General features: G+C 46.0%; 1 non-coding gene across 1 annotated transcript; it reads right to left on the bottom strand.

Moving 5' to 3' along the window:
- Positions 1-537: 537 nt before the first annotated feature.
- Positions 538-607, bottom strand: LOC118652750. The gene has a single exon (XR_004966696.1). It is a non-coding gene; the product is annotated as a small nucleolar RNA U2-30 (small nucleolar RNA).
- Positions 608-11,415: the final 10,808 nt, after the last annotated feature.

Raw genomic sequence — 11,415 nt, 5'->3', positions numbered from 1 at the left:
AGTGATGGTGTCTGTGCTGTATTTGGATAAATTCTTCAGGACTCACTGAAACTCCACAAACTCAGAGAAAGAGAACCAGCACAGTTTATCACAGGGGCCTCTAATAGATTCCACTTGGGGAGAACTGTGGGCTGCGCCTTTATGTTTCAGAACCACAGTATTTCTACTTAATTGTACGGGGAACATGATTTAAACCCACAGACAAACCTGGGAGCCCTCTTGCTGCTCTCCAAGTTATGTGCATGAGATGAGGGCAGCTGAAACCCTAGAGCAGGGGTCCTCAAACTTTTTAAACAGGGGGCCAGTTCACTGTCCCTCAGACCGTTGGAGGGCCGGACTATAGTTTAAAAAAAAACTATGAACAAATTCCTATGCACACGGCACATATCTTATTTTGAAGTAAAAAAAAAACAAAACGGGAACAAATACAATATTCGTATTTGCATGTGGCCCGCGGGCCGTAGTTTGAGGACCCCTGCCATAGAGCAGTGGTCTCAACCTTCTGGCCCTTTATTTTTTTTATTTTTTTTATTTTTTTGAGCTCAGGTCAAGTGTAGAAACCTTCATAATTACAAAGGTCAGTAGTCAAACCTTTTCATCATTGTTATTCTGGCCCTTTAAATACTGTTCCTCATGTTGTGACCCAACCATAAAATTATTTTTGTTGCTACTTCATAACTGTAATGTTGCTACTGTTATGAATCATAATGTAAATATCTGATATGCAGGATGGTCTTAGGCGACCTCTGTGAAAGGGTCGTCCGACCGCCAAAGGGGTCGCGACCCACAGGTTGAGAACCGCTGCCCTAGAGGCTGTTTTCCATTAAGACAGGTCAGCAAGAAAGGCCTGTTGGGACCTGAGTCCTTCCCTCAGGAAGAACTGAAGAGTTCTTCCTAAGAAGGACCCCACAGTTGTGGAAAGAAGAGTTGAGCACATAAAAATCAAGGCTCAGCAGAGCTTAACATTTTTCCGGAACAGGAAAGCATTTTTGTCTGTCTTCTATTATTTTGAATACACATACACACTTAGATAAGGAGGTCAGGTTTCCACCCTAAGTTCCTAATTTGCTCTTCCCTGGGCACCAATTAAAATAACCATTTGATTAGAGAGCAACCAAAGGACTTGTATGCATGCATATTAGTATAACCAATGGACACAGGCACTGGGGCAGTGGGGGCTTGCCCAGGGTGGGAATGGCTGGGGTGGGGGGATGAACTGGGGAAAAAGAGGACATATGCAAAACTTCAGACAATAAAAAAAAATAATAATGTATAACAATAAAGAATAAATAAATTAAATAACTACTTGAGCCCTAGCTGGTTTGGCTCAGTGGATAGAGTGTTGGCCTGCGGACTAAAGGGTCCTGGGTTCGATTCTGGTCAGGGGCACATGTCCATGTTGCCAAGTTTGCGGGAGGCAGCTGATCAATGATTCTCTCTCATCATTGATGTTTCTCTCCTTCTCCCTTTCTCTCTGAAATTAATATATATATGTAAATATATATATATATACATATGTATATATATATCTAATATAATAAAAGCCAAATATGCTGTCCAGTCGACCGGTCGACCATTCAACCAATCAAAGCATAATATGCTAATGATATGCTAAGGATGCTCAACTGCTCACTGTGACGTGCACTGACCACCAGGGGGCAGACGCTCCAACCTATAGGTTAGCTTGCTGCTAGGGTCCAGCCATCCGGACTGAGTGAGGTCCCTCCCCGGCTGGCCAACCTCCCACGTCCCTCCCTGGCCCTGGTCGTGCACCAGTGGGGTCCCTCGGCCTGGCCTGCACCCTCTCACAATCTGGAACCCCTCATGTTGGAGAGCTTGTTTTGGCCGGATCCTGCAGGCCAGGCCAAGGGACCCCACTGGTGCACAAATTCATGCACCAGGCCTCTAGTATTTATATAAAAATCACTTGAGCCCTAGCCAGTTTGGCTCAGTGGATAGAGCGCTGGCCTGCAGACCTAAGGGTCCCAGGTTTGATTCCGGTCAGGAACATGTACCTTGGTTGAGCCCTGATCAGGGCACATGCAGGAGGCAACCAATTGATGTGTTTCTCTCACATTAATGTTTCCCTCTGTCTTTCTCTCTCTTCTACTCTCTCTAAAAGATCAATGGAAAAATATCCTTGGGTGAGGATTAAAACAAACAAACAAACAAACAAAATAACCACTTAGAGTAAACCTGCAAAAAGTTTGTGACCACTTCCCTAACCACCTTATAAGTAATAGGTGAATGCTATCCTGCTCTGTCTTCTGCTGGCTTGTGACCTTGGATGAAGGACTGCCTTTTGCCCAGCTCATTGTACTCACCCACCCTCCCATTTCTGGGATCTGTAAGTAAGAAATCTTTTTTTTAATCCTCGCTCGGTATTTTTCCATTGATTTTTAGAGAAAGTGGAAGAAAGAAATATCCATGTGAGAGAAACACATCGATTGGTTGCTTTTTACACTCACCCTGGCAAGGATCAGGACCTGGACCGGGAAGGAGCCTGCAACCCAGGCATTAGCCCTTGACCAGAATCGAACCCAGCACCCTTTGGTCCACATGCCGACACTCTATCCACTGAGCCAAACCGGCTAGGGCTGTAAGTAAGAAATCTTGTGTCTACTTGCTTTGCGTGAGTATACGGATACTCACCTTCAATCAAAATGGTCCCAGACTTCTTACCCAACGTTGGAACTGAGATGGTGAGGGCGCTGCCTCCTGTCCCCGTGGATGGCTTGTGCCCCCTCACTCAGGAGGCCATAACCTGCATAATCTTTATTTAATACACAAGCTACAGCTTGTGCCCCAAACACAACTGGTGACAAGAATGGGATTGCGGGTGTGGTTTGAACTCCCGTAACACGCGTTGGAGCCACACTGGCTCGCTCAGTTCCTCTCCTGACGGCTCGGTCCCTCTGGGAAGGAACGCCGCTTGCTCTGTGCTGTGGCTGCGAGCATTGCTGCAAATTCCCACCTTACATTGTGGGTGCTGTCAGACACCAGACGCCCCTCCAGAGACTGCCCAGCAGGCCCCCGGCTGGGGCAGGTGTTCCCAATTAGTCTCTACATGAGACCCCACTGGGCGGCAAGTCTGGAGGCAATGGGCTATCATCATAGGCCAAAGTTCCCTCGGTGAGGTGAGCCAGAGGGCTCCCCTAGAAGAGTGTGGAAGGGAGGCCAGTTGTGGGACACACTGTGTTCATGGTGATGACCAGGGGGTTAAGCTTGGAGAGCCAACCCTGACGTGTGACAGAGGCAACTCTACCAGGGACACCGTGTCCCCCCTGGTGGGCAATGGCTGGGGCAAACGCTTCCTAAGCTGCTGCAATCCTTGCTGCTGTCACAAATCATCCCCCAACCCCACGGGGTGTCAGGGGTCCCATGCCCGCCCAGTGTGGTGCAGCAAAATGAATCTGGATTAAAGCACCCCTCTCCCCAGCACGATTCTAGCTCTGCCCAAGTTCCCAGAGGAGGTCAAAAAACTAGACAAGCTGGACGTGTATTTGACCCCTGCTCAAATGGCTTGGGCTTTACTGGGTGGTGACATACCAATGTGCCAATTGCTGGTGCGTCCTTGTCAGGGACCTTCCCCAAACATCTGCGAATGTCACACTGGTGGAAGTGAACCCCGCCCCCAGGAGGCTGACTGGGACACCCAGACCAGGAGGTGGCAGCATTTGAGTCCGGGGAGAAGCAATCACTGTTCCAGGTGATCCCTGATACTGTGCATCCTACCAAAACGTCCAACAATGACCAGCAAGCATGAGAGATGGAATCACGTAAGGATACCATGAGAGGAAAACAAGGTTTTCTAGGTAATTCTGCCCAAAGAGGGGAGACAAGCTTTGACTGTCTCCTGTGGGTCTTTGGAACTGCCTCCCAGCTGTTGGTCACAGCAGCTAAGATGCGCCAGCTGGGCAGATTGGCCAAAGACCCCAAAATTAATAATTAAAAAACCGCCAAGGTATGGAGAGCCCATTTTGTTAGAGTCTCCAAGGAGCCCGGGACTCGTCATGCAGCAAGGCCACTCATGAATGCTGGAGCCACCAGGGCAGGAGATGGAAACAACATAAAATGTGGGGGAGTGGACTCTCTAAGAAAAAGACACCGCCTCCTCCAAGCCTCCAGAGCCCAAAGGGAGGACAAGCTTGGCCTCTCTTGACTTGGGTTTTTCTGGCTTGGCACCAGGTGCATCCATCTGTCATAGTTATTAAGGCTTCCTGAGAGTAGACAGACCTGGACAAAGCATGCCTCCACTTACATGAAAGTGGATGGTTCAATGGGTTCATCATTTTATTTTTTTAAATATATCATTATTGATTTCAGAGAGGGAGAGGGAGACGGAAACATCAATGATGACAGAGAATCATTAATTGGCTCCCTCCTGCATGCCCCACACTGGGGATTGAGCCTGCAACCTGGGCATGTGCCCTTGACTGGAATTGAATCATGGAGCGATTGTGGCTGGCGCCATCAGTGGGTGTGAGCGGGACCATCGTCGGCAGTGGGTACGGCAGTGGGTACGAGAGGCAGCTGCTGGCCCCAATCGCCCCTCAGGAGCAGGGGGAAGTGGAGAAGCTCTGAGGGGCAATCGGGGCCGGCAGCCGCTGCTTGCACCCACTGATGGCACCAGGCACTGGCAGCCGGTGGGTGGGACTGCAGCACACAGGAGCAACAAATTTTCAGTAACCACCAGAGGCTCACCACGATGACAGCAACTGGCATCCTGCCTTGGTCTGGTGACCCTGCTCACCTGCCCCACCATCCCGTTGTGGCCAAGGCCAGCCATGTTCCACGTGCAACCCCTGGTGGCCAGCGCACGTCATGGCAACCAGTTGTTTGGTTGTTCCGCCATTCGGTCTATTTGTATGTTGGGGTTTTATATATATAGATATCGATATAATTATTTTAGGTGTGCTTTTGAGTTTTCACAAACAAGGAGTAATACTATCAAGAGATGGAAAATATGTGCTGGGTGGCTGCTTGGCCCACCATTCAGACTCTCACCTGGCAGTGGCCTCTTGGGTTTTACCATTCAATGAAGCTGCTGTGGGACCCATGGAGTGGCAGCAGTGGGGTGGGGGGATGTGTGCCATTGGTGTATCTGAGATGGCCTCAGGAGTTCTAATCATTCAATGTCACCAATGGCCTTGCTAGTGACAGCCTGGACCCTGAGTTGGTGGTGACATCCTAGATAATCCAGCCGAGCCGGCTTTCCTCTGTGGCTCACCCCATAATCCTGCTGTTGGGGCTGGCCACTCTGACTGCCTGTCAATTCTTCCAATAGCACTGTCTAGCACCTAGAACAAAAAGCAATAGGGCCAGCCCTAACTGGTTTGATTCAGTGGATAGAGCGTTGGCCTCCGGAATGAAGGGTCCCAGGTTTGATTCCAGTCAAGGGCATGTACCTTGGTTGCAGGCACATCCCCAGTAGGGGGGGTGCAGGAGGCAGCTGATCGATGTTTCTCTCTCATTGATGTTTCTAACTCTCTATCCCTCTCCCTTCCTCTCTGTAAAAAAAAAAAAAATCAATAAAATATATTTTTAAAAAAACAAAAAAAACCCCTAAAATTAAAATAAAAAAAGCAATAGGGCCAGTATTGCTTTGTTTGACCCTGCATTGTTTTGCATGGCCTTTCCAAGCACCAAGGTTTTGTTTCCCAGTTGAGTTTAAGAAATAAACCTGCAGAATATCTGGAGCCTGAAAAGAAAAAACAGATGAAAAATATTTTATCACCCCAAAAGACCACTTCCTTTGGTGCCCACTAAAATGAAACCCTTCCAATACATCACCACTACAAAAACAAACAAAAACAAAACAGAAATTACATTCCTGTGCTCTTTACAAAAACTTGTAGCTATTAGCCGTTTCTCACTTTTTCACATGTGTTAGAAATCCTATATAATAAAAGGATAATATGCAAATTGACCCTAACGGCAGAATGACTGGTTGCTATGACACACACTGACCAGCAGGGGCATACGCTCAATGCAGGAGCTGCCCCCTTATGGTCAGTATGCTCCCACAAGGGGAGCTCTGCTCAGCCACAAGTCGGGCTGACGGCTGCCAGTACAGTGGTGGTGGCGGAAGCTGCTCCTGCCTCCTTGGCAGAGCTAAGCCGTCAGTTGGACATTCCCCAAGCGCTGGGGTCCAACCCCAGCAGGTCCAGGGGTCCCCAAAGGTGTGGACAGAGTCGGCAAAGAAGGAATGACACGGAGACAGCGTTTAGTTGATCAGCAGCCTAGCCAGGATATCTAGCCAAGTTCTGGTCAGGATCTCCAGCGAAGTTCTGGTTAGGATCTCCAGCCAGGTTCTGTGTCCATGTTCTCTTGCTAGGTTCTCCAGCCAGGTTCTCCAGGTTCTCCATCCAGGTTCAGTAGCCATGTTCCCTTGCTAGGTTCTGTCCAGGTTCTCCAGCCAGGTTCAGTCACCAGGTTCTAGTCGGGTTCTCTTGCCATGTTCTATCCAGGTTCTGTAGCCAGGTTCTGTCTCTAGGTTCTTCAGCCAGGTTCTCTCGATAGGTTGTCTCTAGGTTCTGTGGCCAGTTTCTGTCCAGGATCTTTTGCCATGTTCTCTCCAGCGAAGTTCTTCTGTCTCTAGGTTCTGTGTAGGTTCTGTGTCTAGGTTCTGTGTTCTGTTGTCTTGTTACATCTGTATTTATATCAGTTGATTCCAATCCTATCAATCTCTATTCCAAAGGTTAGGGCATTTCTTATCTCCATTCCAGGGAGTAAAGATTATGTAGCTTAAAGCATGATGTTCTTAGTTAAAGTGATTAATTACCCGCCTGGCACTTAGTTAAGGGGTTTTAGTCCCTCCCTAACTTCAGGGGAAAATCCCTACCTGGGGAAACAACCTTTCTCAGAGAGGTGACCTTGGTTAAAACACATAGTGCCAAGAAGGTGAGCAAACATATTAAGAACAGTATGCCATATACGCCAGGTCCCTTGAAACAGCAAGGATGGACCGGCTCCCGGCACCCAAGGTGCTCCTGGGCTGCCAGAGGGATGTCTGACTGCCAGCCTAGGCCTGATCCCCTGGGGAGTGGGCCTAAGCTGGCAGGTGGACATCCCCCGAGGGGTCCCGGACTGCAAGAGGGTGCAGGCTGGGCTGAGGGACCCCCACGAGTGCACAAATTTTCATACACCGGGCCTCTAGTAAGCACATAAAAAAATAAAACCCGTGAATAGCAAAATGGGCTATAGGGCCTGTTAGTGATGGTCAAAAAGACTTCCAGCCACCCTTGTGATAAAAAGGCATTGAAATTTTAGCACATATCCTTTTTCACTAAATTACTAATTTTATACTAAATTGTTGAAAATAATTTCCTGTTTTATTGCTCATTTTAATTATTCGTTGGATGAATGCTCTAAACACCCACAGCTCTTTGTGGTGTTTCCACTGGGGAATCGCAGCAGACTTGCAGAGGTATCATCCTACTCAAAGAATAAACTCAGGATGGACTAGGACAATGCAGATGAACTTGTTTCCCTAAAGAGAAGAACTCCATGGTATAATGGGGTATACATTGTCACTAAGTGTATACACAGCAGCAAAATGTAAATGAAGAATTCTGTTATATTTAAAACTTAAAGGTAAGTGAAAATCCTCTCAAATGATTTTAAACACAAAAAGGCATAACATATCTGTGGCCCAAATCATTAGTAAGTTTCAAGTTCCAGATAGCAATGTAATGCTGGTGGTCTTAATCCAGCATCTAGAAGGGCTCAGGAATCTGGAGAAGCGCTGTGTATAAATTAATCAAGAGTCCAGAGACAAAACATAATTTTGGAAGGCATTATGGGGAGTCAGAGAAGACTTAGCTAAAGGAACTAAGTTCTCCTTGTCTCAGGACCCCTTGCTACTTATTAACACAAACTGTCCTAAGGCAAGGTAGATATACACATCAAAGGCCAGGATTTAGTTTACAGAATCCATTGTCAGATTGGAAGAACTGCCTAAGGCTGTTCAGGTGTTTGGCCAGTAGGATGCAATAACACTGTGGATTGAGATGCCCTGAGCTGTCTGGCAGCAAGCAATCATTTATTTATGCATCCTTTTCAGGTTTGGGGAAATGCCCTCAGCCGCTTCCAGATGATTTAGCCCTGCCTTCATGCTGGAATTGGCTTCCGGCAGCAATGTACATATTCTATACATAAAATATTTAACAATTTCAAAAATGAAGATAAATGATGTCTAGATCTTTGTATTTATGGGGCATCTTTTCTGTTAATCACAGGAATGCAGGACTTTCTATATTGCTCAGCTTTATTTCCACACTCAAGCAGCTCCTAAAACAGTAAGATGTATTACATAGAAATTCAACTGATCAATAATGACTTCATCATTTACTGAGGCTCCTACCTTCATAGCAGATATATACATACCCCAGCCTCAGTATTATCTCATTGTTTTTATTACATTCGATCATAGCTTTTTTTCATCTTATAAACCAAAGCCTTTCCAACTGTTGTCCATCTTTTCCCAAAAAATATAAACATCAGGACTGCAAAAACTTGCTTTATGCTTCTCTGTCCAAATTCTACAGGGTCTTGATTATTTCTGCTAAGTTGGGAACAATGACTCTCAAGTGCATGGCAATGAGGGATGTTTAAAGATTAGCATCAAGAGTACAGTCTCTCCTTCTGGGAGAATCAGCATGGCAGAAGAGTCTGCGGGAGCCCTGGGGGTGAAGCTGCCAGAAACAAACCTCTCTGAAACGCACAAAATTCTTGTAAGTACAGGGCTAACCCATTGTGCCACTGGAGCTCCGTGAAACTCACAAAATTCTTGTAAGTACCGGGCTAACCGATTGTGCCACTGGAGCTCCGTGAAACTCACGAAATTCTTTTTTTTTTTTTTAAATATATTTTATTGATTTTTTTACAGAGAAGAAGGGAGAGGGATAGAGAGCCAGAAACATCGATGAGAGAGAAACATCAACCAGCTGCCTCCTGCACGCCCCCCACTGGGGATGTGCCCGCAACCAAGGCACATGCCCTTGACCGGAATCGAACCTGGGACCCTTGAGTCTGCAGGCCGACGCTCTATCCACTGAGCCAAACCGGTTCGGCAACTCACGAAATTCTTGATATCTGTGTGGCAAAAGCTGTTGAATGCCCTCCACCTCGGACCACCGCCAGGCTCCTCGATCTGCTGGTTGGGGAGTTTCTGAAAGTGACATGCATCGATCCTAGTTCATCTGTGATCACCTGCAGACAATGAGCCCTTTGGCAAAATGCCACAGCTCTTAAGAGGTTCTGACTGAGAGCTTAGAGCTTCTTGTCACAAAGGAAGGGAAGAAATATGCAATGCCTACACTGAGCCTAATGACTCGAGGCGGCTCTGGCAGCTTTTCAAAGAACAGGCCAAGGCTGATGATAATGAGGCCATGTCCAAAGATGAAAAATTCTGTACTGCCCTGGAATACGGGGCACAGCTGGCTGGGTAACCAACCAAGTTACCACGTTTCTCACAGGTTCCAATAACATCAAGAAGTACTCCTGTTTCCTGCCATGAAACCTGAAGTCAAGAAGGAAAATGTAGCAACTGCTGATACACTGGAAAGCACAACAGCTGGCACTTCTGTCTAGAAAATAACTGCAAGTCACAGAACTCAGACATCTTTGCACTTCTGCAAAAGATCAAGGACTGCAAGGGAATTCTCTATGTTGTTATCCATTTCACTGTGCAGTTCAGTCACCAGAAGAGAGAAAAGGAATTAAGAATTCCTCTTTTACTCCTTGTTACCAAAGGAACCATTTATCTCTTAAAAAAAAAAAAATCAGCCCGGCCAGTGTTTCTCAGTGGTTGAGCATTGACCCATGAAACAAGAAGTCACTGGTTGGATTCCCAGTCAGGGCAGATACCTGGGTTGCTGGCTCGATCCCCAGTAGGGGGCGCCTGCAGGAGGCAGCCAATTGATGTTTCTCTCTCATCAATGTTTCTATTTCTCTATCCCTCTCCCTTCCTCTCTAAAATCAATAAAAACATACTTTTTTACAAATCAAAAATGAAGTATAGTCTCTAAACAAGAAAGGCTTAATTGAACAAAATATCCTTTCCCCTTTGCTAGGTTTGGGTTCACTCACAATTAACTCAGTTAATTAGAGACCTCAGTTGAGTCAGAACGGTGATATTAAGTATATTACACGGTATACCAGAAAGTAAATTTATATATTTTAACTGAGGTACTTTATGGTAAATGGTGTCTAATTCACTGTAGGAAATACACCTATATTTAATAACTAGGAAAGGCAAACCCTGGTGCAGAGGGAGCTGGCCTTGCTTTCCTTGTTAAGGCCAGTCTTGTCCTGCTGAGGAGAGAAATGCCACACCCCTTTATCAGAGTGACCACGACGCACCAAGGCATTTATAAGGGGATTTTGTAACCATAGCTCTAAAAATAAAGATAGAGTTCCAAGTCTTAACAATGACCAATATTCCCCTCTTCTTACTAATATCACTGACTGGGGCTTCTCACAAATTATTTTTAGCCCCACTACATTGTTTTTGCCTTCTAGAAAATGACTATGATTACTGATGATCAAATAAAGTTTACCTCCTCACAGCATTCCATACAGAAAAAGGTCTTGCTTCCTTAATAGCAATTAAATCATCTAACACAAGTAAAATCCTGTTAAAAGTCCTTTTGAACATGCTGAGATTGTACCGCACAGTCCCTGCCGGTTTGTCTTCATTCTTATTAGAATCAATTACTCCTCTCTTTCTGACTAGAGATGTAATCCTGCAGGTCACTGGCAAACGAGAACTGAGAAAAATATGACTTATAGTTCTGCTATTAAGAATAAAAAAGAAATGTATTTTTTGTGGGTTTTTTTTTAAACTCATTTTTCTGAAATGTGCTTTACGATGTTCTGTGTCCTTAAATACAATTTTTTGTTGTTGTTAATCCTCACCTGAGCATATTTTTCTACTGATTTTTAGGGAAAGTGGAAGAGAGAGGGAAAGACAGAGAAATATCAATGTGAGAGAAACACATTGATTGGTTGCTTCCTGCATGAGCCCCGACCAGGGTCTAGGCCAGGGAGGAGCCTGCAACCAAGGTACATTCCCTTGACAGGAATCGAACCTAAGACCCTTTGGTCCACAGGCCAATGCTCTATCCACTGAGCCAAACCAGCTAGGGCATAAATCAGTTTTATGATAAGATTGTATCTATGAAAGATTAAAATGTAAAATCTGTTTGAGGCCCTAGCTGGTTTGGCTCAGTGGATAGAGCTTCGGCCTGCGGACTGAAGGGTCCCGAGTTCGATTCCGATCAAGGCCACATGCCTGGGTTGTGGGCTCGATCCCCAATAGGGGGCATGTAGGAGGCAGCCGATCAATGATTCTCTCTCATCATTGATGTTTCTCTCTTTCCCTCTCCCTTCCTCTCTGAAATCAGTAAAAAT

This window comes from Myotis myotis, unplaced genomic scaffold (genome assembly GCF_014108235.1).
Source record: "Myotis myotis isolate mMyoMyo1 unplaced genomic scaffold, mMyoMyo1.p scaffold_m19_p_33, whole genome shotgun sequence".
Classification (NCBI taxonomy): Eukaryota; Metazoa; Chordata; class Mammalia; order Chiroptera; family Vespertilionidae; genus Myotis; species Myotis myotis.
The sequence above is the reverse complement of the archived record's forward strand: the minus strand, read 5'-3'. Positions and strand labels throughout refer to the sequence as shown.